We start from the raw sequence: 14,235 nt of genomic DNA on the forward strand, positions 1-14,235 counted from the left end.
TAAAGGGGCTGAGGTGTGCCAAGAGGCATGTTTTTCAAAACTATCACAATGATGTTTTCCAAGTACACATCTCGAACAAACACCATCTCTGCAGGACACCATAGGAAGACTTGTCACCATATTTTCTCTACATAGATTTTGAAGGGAGAGATAGTTTAAGTGACCAAATCGCTCATGCCAAAGTTTGTTCACTTCATCATTATGAGCAACAAATACCGATGGAAGAGTTGATGACCCAAAGTTGTTAAACTTATACAACCTTGTAGAATCATCAGTAATTCCAATAGCTAAAGTCTGTCTAGGATCTCTTAGGTCCTTAATTACAACATCGTGAGGTGAAAATTAAATGGTTTTACCTTCACCTGAATGAGTAACTTATCTGATATATAGATAGAAGGTTGCAGGATAAGGTTGGAACACATAATACATCATTAAATTGATCATTGTCTAGATGAATAGTTCCAGTCCCTACAATACTAAGAGATCTATCATCACCAACACATATATTTTTGGTGTTACAATCATTTAAAGAAGAAAACATGGTTTTGTTTTTGGCCATGTGATAAGAAGATCCAAAATCAATGAGCCACTCATGAGAATGAGAAGAAGAAGATACATTTAGTGCATAACCAGACCGAGATGCTTGACAACCACATGTAGAAAGTGTTATTCCTGAAGATGAAGTTGAAGTTGAAGAGTGCTCCAAATGGATGTTATGCTTCTTCATTACTGCTTCCAAGGTTTCCATCTTCTTAACGCATTTGGATTCTAAGTGGCCATCTCAATTACAAAAGTCGCAATGTCTATCAATCTTCTTCCCTTTGTTTTATTTGCCTTATCATTTTGTTGAATTGATTTTTCATTTTGAGACTGAAAGTTCTTAGGACCCTTGGTTGGTTTAGGACCATTCTTTTTAGGATGTTGCTTCTTAGGATTCTTTGAACTTGGTTGTTGTTGGGCGGCTAAGGCTTTCTTAGAATAGTTTCCAAGATTAAGAAGACCAAGATGTAAGTTTTTTTCTTGTTCTCTTATTAAAGAATCACAAAAGGCATCAAAATAGGGGGACTTGTAGTCTTGTCCTTGAGAAATAAAGGCTTCTCTAGTAGAATGAAAGGTGTAAACAAACACAGAGTAGGCTAGTCCCAACTTAGTAAGAATGGAATAAATAAGGCTACCATCTTCTTTATTAACCCGAACACCTTCGAAGAGAAGTCTAAGAGCCTTGAACTTGGACAAAAAATCTTCAATGGAAGAAAAATTATTGGGGTCCAATGTAAGAAACTCATTTTTGAGTTGATGGGCTCTAATTTCATTTTTAATTCCAAAAACTTTATTGAGTTGTTTCATTGCTTCATCAGGGGTATCAAGTTCTACGATATGGAATCTAAGGTCTAGAGAAATAGACATCCCTATCAACCCACGTGCTTGATCTTGCCTATTTTCCCATTTGGCTTGTTTATATTCATCTTTAAGTTTAGACTCTTGGCCTGAGGCTATTCTATAAAGACATTTACTTCTAAATAAATCCTCCATGTATGACACCCATTGCAAGTAGTTGGTACTGTCAAGAATAACTTGGCATTTATTTTCAATTTTAACAAAAACTGGAGCTGAATACGCTGAAACTAAGTGTTGCAATGGAAAGATCTCGAAAAATTAGGCCGATTAAAAAAAAGGCTCTAAAAACCATTTCCGATTGAAGAAGTTATGGCTTTTTTAAGAAATGTTGTTGAAGATGCCGACGAAGTGCGTGAATGTACGGAAATCAATGATAATGTTATATTTAAAAAAAAATCCCCGCCTTTCCAAACTTAGTCTAATTAGCTCACTTTAAAAAAAATGTGTGACCCACTTTTATAAATAAGTGAAAGTCACTTTTACAATGGTACTTAATGAGCTACCCACTAAATTGTAACTTCAATAAGAGATAAAAAGACTTTAGAATTATAAGTGACTCACTTTTTATAATGGGTGAGAATACTTTTACATAAAGTAACTTTAAAACATAAGTTATATGTGTTTTTTGAAAAAATAACTCAACAAAAAAAGAGACTTGAACTCAATACCTCTATTCTAATAAATTAACTTTGGACCAAGTGAGCTAGTTTAAAATAATAGTAATTTTTGGAAAAGAGGAAGGGGTTTTTTTTTTTATTCACTGAAGCTTTGGGTGCGTGCTTACTTGAAAAAGCTCTTTTTGCATACAAAACAAAAAACCAAACAACCCAATACAGACATGCAAAAAAGAAAAACCAAACCTTATGGCTTAAAGTTAGTTTTTTTCCGGAAACTAAATATTTTCCTCAATGTTTCTGATTTTCCGTGATCACACTAAGGCGCGGCAGAAAAGAGCATACGCATGAGAAAAATCATTTCTTTCTGTTTCTGATTTTCACAGATCGCATAGAGTCGCTGGGCAAAGAGCATACACAGAAATGAAATGTATAAATCTGGTAATAAAAAAATAGAGATATTAATAAACTGAAATAAACAGAGAGAAAATAACTATAACTACAAATAAAGATTGTATCCCTCTAGATCTTAAAAATGACATAGCCAGGGCTACTGGAAACCTTTTCGGGTGAAATGAAATGGGTTCCTCACTGGAACAGATGCTCCTAACACAATAGAGCAGTCCTTTCGGCTCAAAATCTGTCAGAAACAATAGATCTAGGAAGTGACAGTCAGATGAAGTTGTACCGAATTCGGATTTGGATCACCAACAGATGTGGCCCTCAAATAGCTCTGATATCATGTAGGAATTTACAGGGTAAGTTCTTCAGATAGAACACCAAAGGACATCGCTCACAAACAGATCACAGATCAATACAGTAGTATTCTTGACGTGGTTAAAACCCTCAAAGAGGGAAACAATCCACGGCTTGAACCAACGCGGCCACTTCAACAAATTTATTAATGTAAAAGAAAGAAAATTTATATAAGCTTCTCTCATGAATGGTCACCCTACAAATGACCCTCCATTCTCTTTAAATAGAGATTATGGACCAATCGGGTGTTAAGCTACGGATCAAGTGTTGGTAATACCGAGGAGAGAATGAACCGTCGGATCACTTCATGTCTAGAACATATCGTGACCGTTGGATTGTAAGTTACAAAAGTACATAGTAAAGAAACACAATTTACCTAACTCTACACTAGACCAAGTTATACTTAACTATTTCCTATGTGTCAGAATATCCTAACACCCATTATCTTTCAAGTTTGATTGAACCTCTCTTGGGAAGACCATGACAGGTAATGAGTTCTGTCTCTTCCCTAATAAGTTATTACTCTTTTCTATCATGCGCTTTGTTATAGCATGTGGTTTCTTATGCTGCCTAATATTTTTTATCATGTGTTTTGTTATAGCATGCAATTTTTTATGCATCTTAAGCATCAAACATTCTATGTTTACCTTTGGAAATCATTACACACATCTTTGCCTTTAGCTTTTACACACATGCATGCATATATATATAAGTAGGGATGTACAACATATGCAAACATAATCAACATAATGCAATCCTTCAATCCAAAACTGGTAGTGGAATCAGAGGTTTACTCATCAAAACATTCAAAATGACACAACATAAAACATTTTCGATATGGGTACCTCCGATATGGAACAGATGCGATAACATAATTAACTCATTTTAATATTGTATCAGGTCCATAATATCAGATATTTTGATATCCGAGATAATCACAACATTCCACAATTTTCAAACTTGCGCTATAATAAAGCTTCGATATGGTGGACGTCAATTACAATTAAATTCATTTTAATATCAATATTGCATCCATCTTGTCGGTCATTTTAGATGATGGGACATAATGAAAGTTTTGATAAACAGATGCGATCTTAGATTAAAACTAATTTTGTAATTATACCAGGTCTGCAAGTGAATTAATACACCATATTGGGTCTGCATATCAGAGATTGGAGCAAATCCAAGGTCAGAGATAATCACATATTGCAACACGCGCCTTCAAGAATATCAATGAGATATGGATCTTGGAGGAAGTGATCTATTGCAAGTTAGACATCGGGGGGTTTCAAGTGCTATTATATAACAAAAATACTGAATCATCAACTGCGGATATATGATATCATTGTTCGTCTGCATACTTAACACATTTCAATTTAAACACATCAATGGTGATATTGATCTAATCGCATAGAATAACATATATGACAAACTTGAATTAAAGCAATACTTCAGCCCAAAAACATAGCATCAACATAAAAATAATAGTACCTGATACACATTCACTCTGCTCATAAGTAAAATCGATGTGGTTCTTCTTTCTATTAAGACTTGTGTACAACTATAGTAGTAAAAAACAAAATACTTCCCGCAAAATTTTAGAAGCCCCTTTCTTCATAACAATGAAGGGGATTTAAAGTTTAAAGTAGAAACTCAAATATAGAAAAGTCTATAAAGTGTTGTGATGGTCTAAACAAACCACACTTAAAAAAAAAATGCAAACTAATAGTACACTTATGTTACAACAAGCTAATCAAGACTTAGACGAAGATTGCTCTGGCAATCAATGTTGTGTTATGAAACCAGCTCATAAAAAGATAGGAAATATAGATCAACGACTTAAAAATAAGCCTCTTCGAGGGGGAAACCTCCTTTACATTATACAAATGAACAATTCTTGGATGATTCAAATGACAAGAACTCCTTTCTATATATAGGAGTCTAAGGGGTCACAATATAATCAGAGCCGACATAACAATAATAATGTAAGGGCACAACAATAATAATAGTGGGCTTTTATGGGGCACAATAATAACAATATTAGGACTACATGGGCACAACAATACAATAAGGGGGTTTCACTAATAACAATAAGGGGTTAAACTAGTAGTATAGGGACCTAACATGCCCTCTCTTTCAAAAAGTGTTGTCCTCAACGCTTGAGTAGTTATGGATGCTTCTGTATAAAATTCTCGTCCTCCCATGTGGAATCTTCAGTGGGTAAGTTCTTCCAATTGATGAGATACTCTAAAATTGATTGATTTCGTAGTTGTCAAGTTCTTGTTTCCATGATTGCTTCAGGTTCCAATATGATTTTTCCTTCATCATCAAGTTCTGACAATATTGTTTGAACTCGGATCTTGTCACCTATAACCTTCTTTAAGCATGAAACATGGAAAACTGGGGGTACTCGGGAAGATGCAGGAAGCTCCAATTTGTATATCGTAGTACCAATCTTTTGCAGCACCTTGTAAGGACCATAGTACTTTTGTGATAATTTATTATCCTTCTTAGCTTGCTTGAGGGTATGGTTGTAGCCATAAAAATACCTAGTCACCTATAGCAAAACTTCTTTTGCTACGATGTTGATATGTGTGTTGTTTCATTCGATTCTGTGTGAAAGTGAGGTTATCTTTTTTCTTCTTGATATGTCCTTCTATCTTGAGAGTTTGAGGAGTGGAAATTACTGCCAATGTATTACAAGATACGGTCGAATTTATTTCTTTTTTCTCTGGGGTTTGTTCCTGGTGTATATCCTCTTCTTTTGACGTTTTTTTAATCCTTTTCTTCCTCCTCTTCACAATCAATGTAAAATAATTTATTCTCAGTATATTTGCTATCACAACTGTAAAAAATCCCGTTTTCTCTTTTTTCTTCCAATTATTGTGGTGTCAACCTTGTAGGTTGTGGAAGGCTAGGAGCAACAACACTTCCATCTTTATAATTGCGAGTGGTAGGATTTCTTGTTGCCATGATTTTTCTTGCCAACCTGAATGCTTTCTCCAATGAATTGGTTTCCCAAAGATGAACCGCGTGTTGAATGTTATCCTTTAAAGTCCCTATGAAGACATCAATCCTCTGCTTCTCTAGAATATCATTTACCCTTATATTCAATTTTTTGAAGTCCTCAATTTGCTCTTCCATTGAACCCTTTTGTTTGAGATTTATCAATTGACTAAAGAAGGTGTTGCTCTTTATATCCTCATAATGTGTTATCATTTCCTCCGTGAAAATTGACCAGGTGACAAGTGGTTTACGAGAACAAATGCCTTTATACCATAAAAATTGATTCGGTTCTAAATATAAAGATGCAACACGTACCTTTTGTAACAGTTGCACATCATGTAGATCAAAATATTTCGCCATCTATAGTATCCATGTTACAGGATCCTTGCCATCAAACTTCCTCATATTGATCTTTGGAATATGGTGGGTATTCAATCCAACATTAGATTCTATGAAATCATGATTAACATTTATTTTTTTCTCACCATGAATTTCCTCTACTACCTTTTTTTATCAGTAGGAGGTCTTTCTTATAGCAGCTTTGTCCCACCTTCCTTCAAACCTTCCATGTCTTTCTTAAAATCTGATTTCATACCATCGATATTAGCTTCCATGGAAAATATTAAACTATTTATCTTAGCTTCGATCATATTCTTCAAATCATCCATCCCATTTTGCTTACTAGGTGTTTCTATTTTCTTGATTCGAGTCATTATTTTTCTTTCTTTTTGGAGCTCGATATTTAAATCACTGTAACTATGTAATTTCATATCTTCAAGTTCTGAAATTGCATCTTGTGGTAGCCCTCTAATCCCTCTTTCCAACCCCGGAAGTTTGATCAAGATTGGATTCTCCAAGGAAGCGTTATTCCAAATATCCCACTGTGGACAGATTATATACTTTTTCAATAGAGCGAACTTGTACGAAGTCCCATGTGTCACTATTTCGACCTTTGAATCTGAAAATGATACACCAAAAAGAAAAATCTATTCTATTTCTGTAACTTCTTATGAAATTTCAATCTAATGCTCAGAGAGAAAGTTATGATGACTTTCCCAAGGTCACCTGTTTGGGATGTAATTTGGGAGCCTGCAAAAACCCTAAATTTCTTGGACCATATCTCCAAAAATATAGAGAAACAAGATCTGAAATTCGAGCCCGAGCTTTATCAATATTTCAACGCAAATGGGTTTTAATTTCAGAGTCTAAACCTTCTTACAAAACAAATTATAGTGAAAATTCCATGATGGCCTATTTGAGATGGAATTTTGGAGCTTGCAAAAACCCTAACTTCCTTAGATCCTATCTCCAAAAATATAGTGAGACAATATTTGAAATTCAAACCCGAGGTTTAGAATGAGTTCGGATCAAATGGGTTTTTTTTTTTAGCGTTTGAAATGTCATAGAGAAAACGTTATAGCAAAAATTCCACAATGACCTGTTTGGAGCAGCAAAACCCTAGAATCCAAAGCTCTGATTCCAAATGTTATGAAACAAGCTCACAAAAATATAGGAAAGATAGATCAATGACTTAAAAATTAGCCTCTTCGAGGGGGCAAACTCCTCTACATTACAAAAATGAACAATTCTTGGATGATTCAAATGATAATACCTCCTTTCTATATATAGGAGTCTAAGGGTCACAAAATAATCAGAGCCGACATAACAACAATAATGTAAGGGCGCAATAGTAACACTAGTGGGCTTCTATGGGGTACAATAATAACAATATGGGGACTACATGGGCACAAAAATACAATAAGAGGGTTGCAATAATAACAATAAGGGGTTACACTAGTAGTATAAGGACATACCATGTTGAAGTTATAATATATCTATCATCGACTTCAATTCAGGTGGATGTTCAGGTTTAATCTGCATCCGTGCAGTGAATAACACATCAATGAGAGCTGGCAACACCTGACTGATTTTATTTAGAAGACACCTCATAATAAACCATTTCCCATGTGGTTTGACTAGGAAATGCCAATGGCATTCCAAGTCAATCTTTGATAGAGATTTTATCTACTCAACATTCTTCTTTGATGATTCTTGCTAAGATTTTGTCAATATTTTAACATCGGGCAACGTATCTTCTAGGCACTCTATGATAAATTTGCCTCAGAGGTTGTCGTTGATTGATTGAATCATGTTTCTAGATATGTCCCTGGCACTATAGATTGCCATCTCTACATTTTTAAGCCTTATCTCCCATTCTTGGAAGACAATCTCTTTATGAGATTCTTCTATCTTGGGAAGATTTTCTAATCGGCCCTTAGAGTTGTTCTGCTAGTCAATGAAATCAGAGATTTTCTCTTCAACTTCCTTGCCATATGTCCTTAGATCGGATAGTTGATTCACAAGTGCATCAGCTGATTGGCACATCTCTTCAATAATGCCCAGGTTTTGGCAAAATAGAACCTGCTGATGAGCAAGCAGGTTATTTAACTCCCCTGCTTCTTTCATGAATTTTGTCATCTCAGGATTAGCCTTCAGTTGCTCAATCCTGCACTCTAGCTCCTATATGTGGACATCCCAACTCTTCATGTCAGATTCATATTGAATCTTCAGCCCATCGAAATTGGTTTGCAATTGTGAAAATTGAGCTTACCAGTGTTGGACGATTCCTTGCTTTTCGTTTTCTAAATTTTGTGCAAGGTGCCTTATTCTATCATCTTTCTCCCTTAAGAGGTGTCTCACTTATGTGGCTTTGTCAATTGTTGCACAAGCATAGGCTCATGCATATTGTGATAGTCTCCTAAGGTCTTCAGCAGGGGTCACTTGGGCATCTTTCCACAGTGCTTCAAAAGAGGTATTTGCAAGGACCAAAATCTCCCATTGTTCAGTCCTTCTCCTCTTTCTCTGCCTTCCAATTACTGCTCTATGTTTTAGACTGTAAAATATGTCAAGAGGAGGAATCTCCTCAATATTTAGAACAACCTCAAAGGTCGGAAAAACTAGGATGATTTCCAGATCATCACTGTCCATAGTTTCCTTAGAAGGCATAACAATGAACGAGCTCTTCTCAGTGATGATAGAAGTCTGAGAAATCTGTGTCTGCGATGAAATTTGTTGTTTTTTAGGGTCACTCTCTTTAATAAATTGTTCCCAAATCCCATCCAGACTTTCTTCTGTCGCAACCTTCTCTGCCTTTGATTCGCTAACTGCTAATGTTTCAGTAATATGAACTGCTTCATGACTCTCAGATGTGCTCACTCCTATGTCTTGTTCCGTTTTCTTGTGATTTAGATTCAAAATTTCACTCGTCAAATGGGAAATCCTTTTAACCTTGTATTGATGAAATTGCACTAATTCCTCGGGGTTGAGTCGTCCTGTTGCTTCTCTTTCCACTTCTAAATAATTTAACGTCGATTAAAAGAAATAATAAAATTTATCAGGCTCGTTTGTAAACTGCTTGATCTTTGCATGTGTTGTAACATTTTCGAAGTATCTACTTGATCATACTGCCGATTTGGAATGGTTGGAAAGTTCACCAGTCGGGTTTCCTCCATCTCCTTAGTAGCATGTTTGAAATTATGTAAAGAATAGAATCCACATTGATACAGAAAAACATGCCACAATGTCTTTTTGCTTTCTTTCGTGACCTTAGACATGTCATCTCCCATAGTATGGTAGGTTATTTCCTAGGTTAAGAGCTTATCGGGGACATACAAGGGCAACACATGAGGTTGTGTAAGACTGCCAAAAACTAAAACATAGGTAAATGATTCTCCCCAAACCATATTCTCACTGATAACAGGTCAATATTGGCTTCAACAGAGATTCTAGGGCACTTCTCATTGAAAACAAACTGGTAAATAGGAAGGATGATGCCATGGATAATCTTGTAAATATGGGGTCGGTATTTTGACTCCCATAGAATATCATGGTAAATGTGAATAGGAAAAGGGTCTTCAATAGTCCATTTCCATCCCACGGATGGAAAATTTGAAGTGAAACAAATACAATCCATAATGTAGGCACTCATGTATAATTGGATAGCAACAATTTCAGTGAACTTACGCTTTTTCCTATATTCCAGGATTACGTTGCTTAGGTTGTTGGAAATAATAGTTCCGCAGTCCATTGCATAACCATTGGAGGTAGCTTCAATGAGGGATGTCCATTGGTCTGAAATTTTTTGGGTATTCTCATAGCCAAACAATCTACACATTATTGCAACAACAAAAAAATAGGGTGCATTAATAGAAGCTATAGCATACATACCCTTGTCCTCCCACTTATGCTTGCTAGCGTCTCTTATCCATCCTCGAATTACCTCAGATTGGTGTTCATTTTTTTGCATGAACTTCTCAACGAACTATTTATCATATTTCTTTTGAGCTGCTAGGAGGTGGTACATCGCAGACAAGTATTTTGGAGTGAAAGAGTCAATGTCCGGCTGTCTCTAGGTCATTAAGTTCCTATCTATGATGTTCATACGATCAATGACCCACCTAATCATATCCATATAAGGAAAGATTCTTGGGTGAGCACCAATTCTATGGAGAAACGAATTGGCCACATCATTGTATGTAATTTCTAAAACATGAACCCTATCCTATGTTGTAACTATTCTTTCTATGACTTTCCGCCCTTCATCTTCAAAAAGCTTATACATGGCCTCCCAGCTGGAGACCCTAGCATCAAGGGTGCATGTCGTGTCGGAAAATAGCCCAGGGAATTTTGTGACCTTAGGAGCAGGACCAACTGGCTGTTGTTGACTGTGAATTTTCCTTCTAGGTTTAGCCAGTCAAGACATTTCCCGTGAATTATTCTTATTGAAACTAGCCTACGAGGAAAAAAAACAAGAATGACCAACGCCTACACTTAGAGAAAATGACAAATTATGCATGAATCCAATACTTTTATGAGCGAAATCTTTGGGGATCCTTAGTATTAATGAAAGCATTTACAATATCGAAAACCATAAATTCACTGCATTTCACCATTAATTGATAGAATGTGCATCCATGTGGCCTTCGACACATGTCAACTTTAATGACCATTTTAATCGGAGAAATCGCATCATTGTGCTACCGAAACTTGTGATCTCCTTTGTAACCGAATTCGATTACTTTTATGAGAACATATTTAATATAAAATCGCTCCACCCTTTATCGCAACTTTTCAAATGAAACCTTCGCTTAGATCCGCCGATCTCCAATTGCGATATATCTTATTGTATGCATTAGCTTTAACGGAGATTTTAATCAGAAAAATAAGATGGTTATAATGGAAAAACTTGCGATCTCGTTTATCTCCGAACCGGGTTTATTTTATGAAAACATCTTTAATATAATATCGTATATGCCCTTCATCATTGATTTTGGAATGAAACCTTCGCTTGCATCCGTCGATCTCCAAGTGCGATATGCCAATAGCCCTTGCCTCCTTTCAACTCTTTGTGATCGTCATTCTAGCCCCCAAATCGGAGCCCTCTCTATCGGGAATTTCCATTTCAAGGTGTAACTTTCGTGGATGACATGTCAATTTTCCGATTGCCAATCATCTTCTGTGTTTAGCCCTTGGTCCTGTTAGTCTTCACGTGACCACATTCTATCCCCTGTATTAGTACCCTTCAATCAGAGGTTATCAATCAGAGGTTTTGCATCGATGCACAATACACATCAACCTCTGATCTTTGATCTCCCATATGTGACGTCATCACTGCCACGTATCTGCCACTTGTCGCCTTATGAGTAATGCCACGTGTTACCCCTTTTTGGCCTACTATGAGCCTTGAAACTACTAAATCCATCTGCCACGTATCAATCGTGTTGGCATGCCATTGCCACGTGTCTCTTATTGGATCTAGTCTTTTGCTACCATGCGTCCATTTAGGACCAGAAAGAAAATGCCCTAGCTTCTTTCATTTAGCACACAAATCCTTTGTTAATTTCTTATCGCCCATCCCAACACATTAACACTAGCGGCCCATTCCCGATGATTTCACTTTGCCGAATATCCCATATTTGAGACACCTGTCATGTTAAAACCTATGATATCAAAACCTCTGATACCTAATAAGTTGTCTTTTTGGCTCAAACATTGATGAACTCATGGTCTGCATGTCTTATCGGTGTTGCTTTGCGCATCTTAGTGCAAATGCTAGTTTTATTCATTGCGAATATTATTTTGGCCACGAGTACATAGATTTGGAATAAATGAGCACATAGAATTAGAAACAGTTATATGAATTTACTAATAGTTCACATCATTATTGAATTATGATAATTCGATTTTTATAATCTTTAGAATTTTATTTAGGATTGGTCAACATAAAAAGTATAATTAATTTATATTATATTATATATATATATATATATATATAAAATTGATTTTCCAAGGTTTTATCTTATAAATAGTAATGAATGAACTTTTTATCATATATTTTTCTCTGAGACTCTCAAGAGACATGGTTTGAGAATCTATTTTAAGCCTTGTCCGGTCACCACTTAATCATTTGAAGAGCAAGTGGAGGATGCCTTTAAAAGAATAATAATTTTCTTTCAACTCTATTTATAAATTTAGTAATATTTTTTATGGATTTTTATAAACTTCGATTATCGAAATTACTCTAAAGGGTTTGTTTATAAGGAAAATGTGGGAATCCATTTAAAGTATTAGAGTTTGCAAAATAACAAAATTATATTATCAAGATCCTCATATTTGTGGATTCTATCAAAATTACTTACTTAAGAGGGAGAGACATTTGTTAACTAATAGATTATTAGATAAATGTTAATTTGGATATTTAAATCACATATATTTATTTGTAAATCTATTTCAATTACTTAAAATCTATTTATTATTTAGTATTAAATAATAATTTTTTTTGTTAATGAAATTTGAGTAAATTTTCTCTTATCAAATAGTTTAAAAATCTTTAACAATTCAAATTCATATTGAATAAATAATCAATTATATATATATACCACATTATTTTCATACTTAATTAGAAATTATACTAATGAAACCTTTACAAGGTACATACTTGTCTCAACCTTATAAGTCTAACTTTAGCTTGGAAGTTGTACCAATGAAATCCTTGCAAAGTGCATAATTGACTCACCCTTATGGTACTTTAGCTAGTCCAAACCTCACATTATTCAACCTAAACTTTTCAAGGGTAATGTGAATAGGCTTCCACCTTTACATGGTTTTGGAGGTCTTTAACTCAATAACGATTTAAATTAATCCAAGTCTTTGTCAATGAATCAAAAACTTCATATTCTTATTTTATTCAACATTAATTAGGAAAGTTATAAATTCCAAGTCTACCTTAAACTAGGGTTTATGATGATCATGTAACATATAGTATACAATTAATATATAGCAATTTAACCATAAGAAAAGTTATAAATTCCAAGGCTACCTTAAATTAGGGTTTATGATTGCTATGTAGCATACTTTATATGTAGATACCTAGTGTATCTATATGAATTGTGATTTTTTTGGGCATGTGGTATTAGTAATTCATTGTTTTAGGCCATGGTATTGTAACCAATCCTATTAACACGTTAAGAATGTTCATGGTAAAGTGGAGGTGAATCTCAATGATTATATATATATATATATATATATATATATATATATATATATATATATATATATATATTCTTTTAATAATTAATAGTTATTAATAATAGTTTAAAATAAATCTATAATTTAGTTAATTTTTTATGATTTTTTTTATGTTGGAAAAATGTGAGATGTATCAAGAGGTAATTGTTTTGGTACCTATCAATATTTACCATCTATTTAGTTTATATTGTTGCTTTAGTCTTTAACATATCTTAAATGACTAGTTCTTTCTTCTTCCTTTGTGGTTTTACTTTATATATAGCAACAATATAAACTAAATAAATGGTAAACGTTGATAGGTATCAAAACAATTACCTCATGATACATCTCACATTTTGCCAACATTAAATTTTTTTATTAAAAAAAACTAAATTATATATATATATATATAATTTAAAATAAATTTATAATTTTGTTAAATTTTATGATTCTTTCTTTTTTTTGGGGAAAATGTGAGATGTATTATGAAGTAAGTGGTTTGATTTCTATCAACATTTACCTTCCATTTAATTTATTTTATTATTTTAGTCTTTAACATAACTAGTTCTTTCTTCTTCTTCTATTGTTTTATCTTTTGTCTAGATTCTTGAATGATTAGTGAAATGTATTTTTTTTTTGTAAATTATTCAGTATATTTCTATTAATAGCAAAAATAAATTGTACATTTGAAACATAAATATTACATTTCGACCGTTTCCTTAGTACTTTCCAGAACAATCCTGTGGGTGGACATGCTTATAACTATGAAAAAACAAAAGGATAGAGGACCGTAACACTGGCATTTGTACCTAGCCAGTCTTGCTATATAGATATATAGATATATATCAAAAGAAACAAAAAGTTGACCAACCCCAAGAGTAGCTCAATTTTCTGT

The sequence above is a fragment of the Pinus tabuliformis genome, chromosome J, assembly GCF_031772625.1.
Source record: "Pinus tabuliformis cultivar Carrire ecotype Pingquan chromosome J, CPIR1, whole genome shotgun sequence".
Lineage (NCBI taxonomy): Eukaryota > Viridiplantae > Streptophyta > Pinopsida > Pinales > Pinaceae > Pinus > Pinus tabuliformis.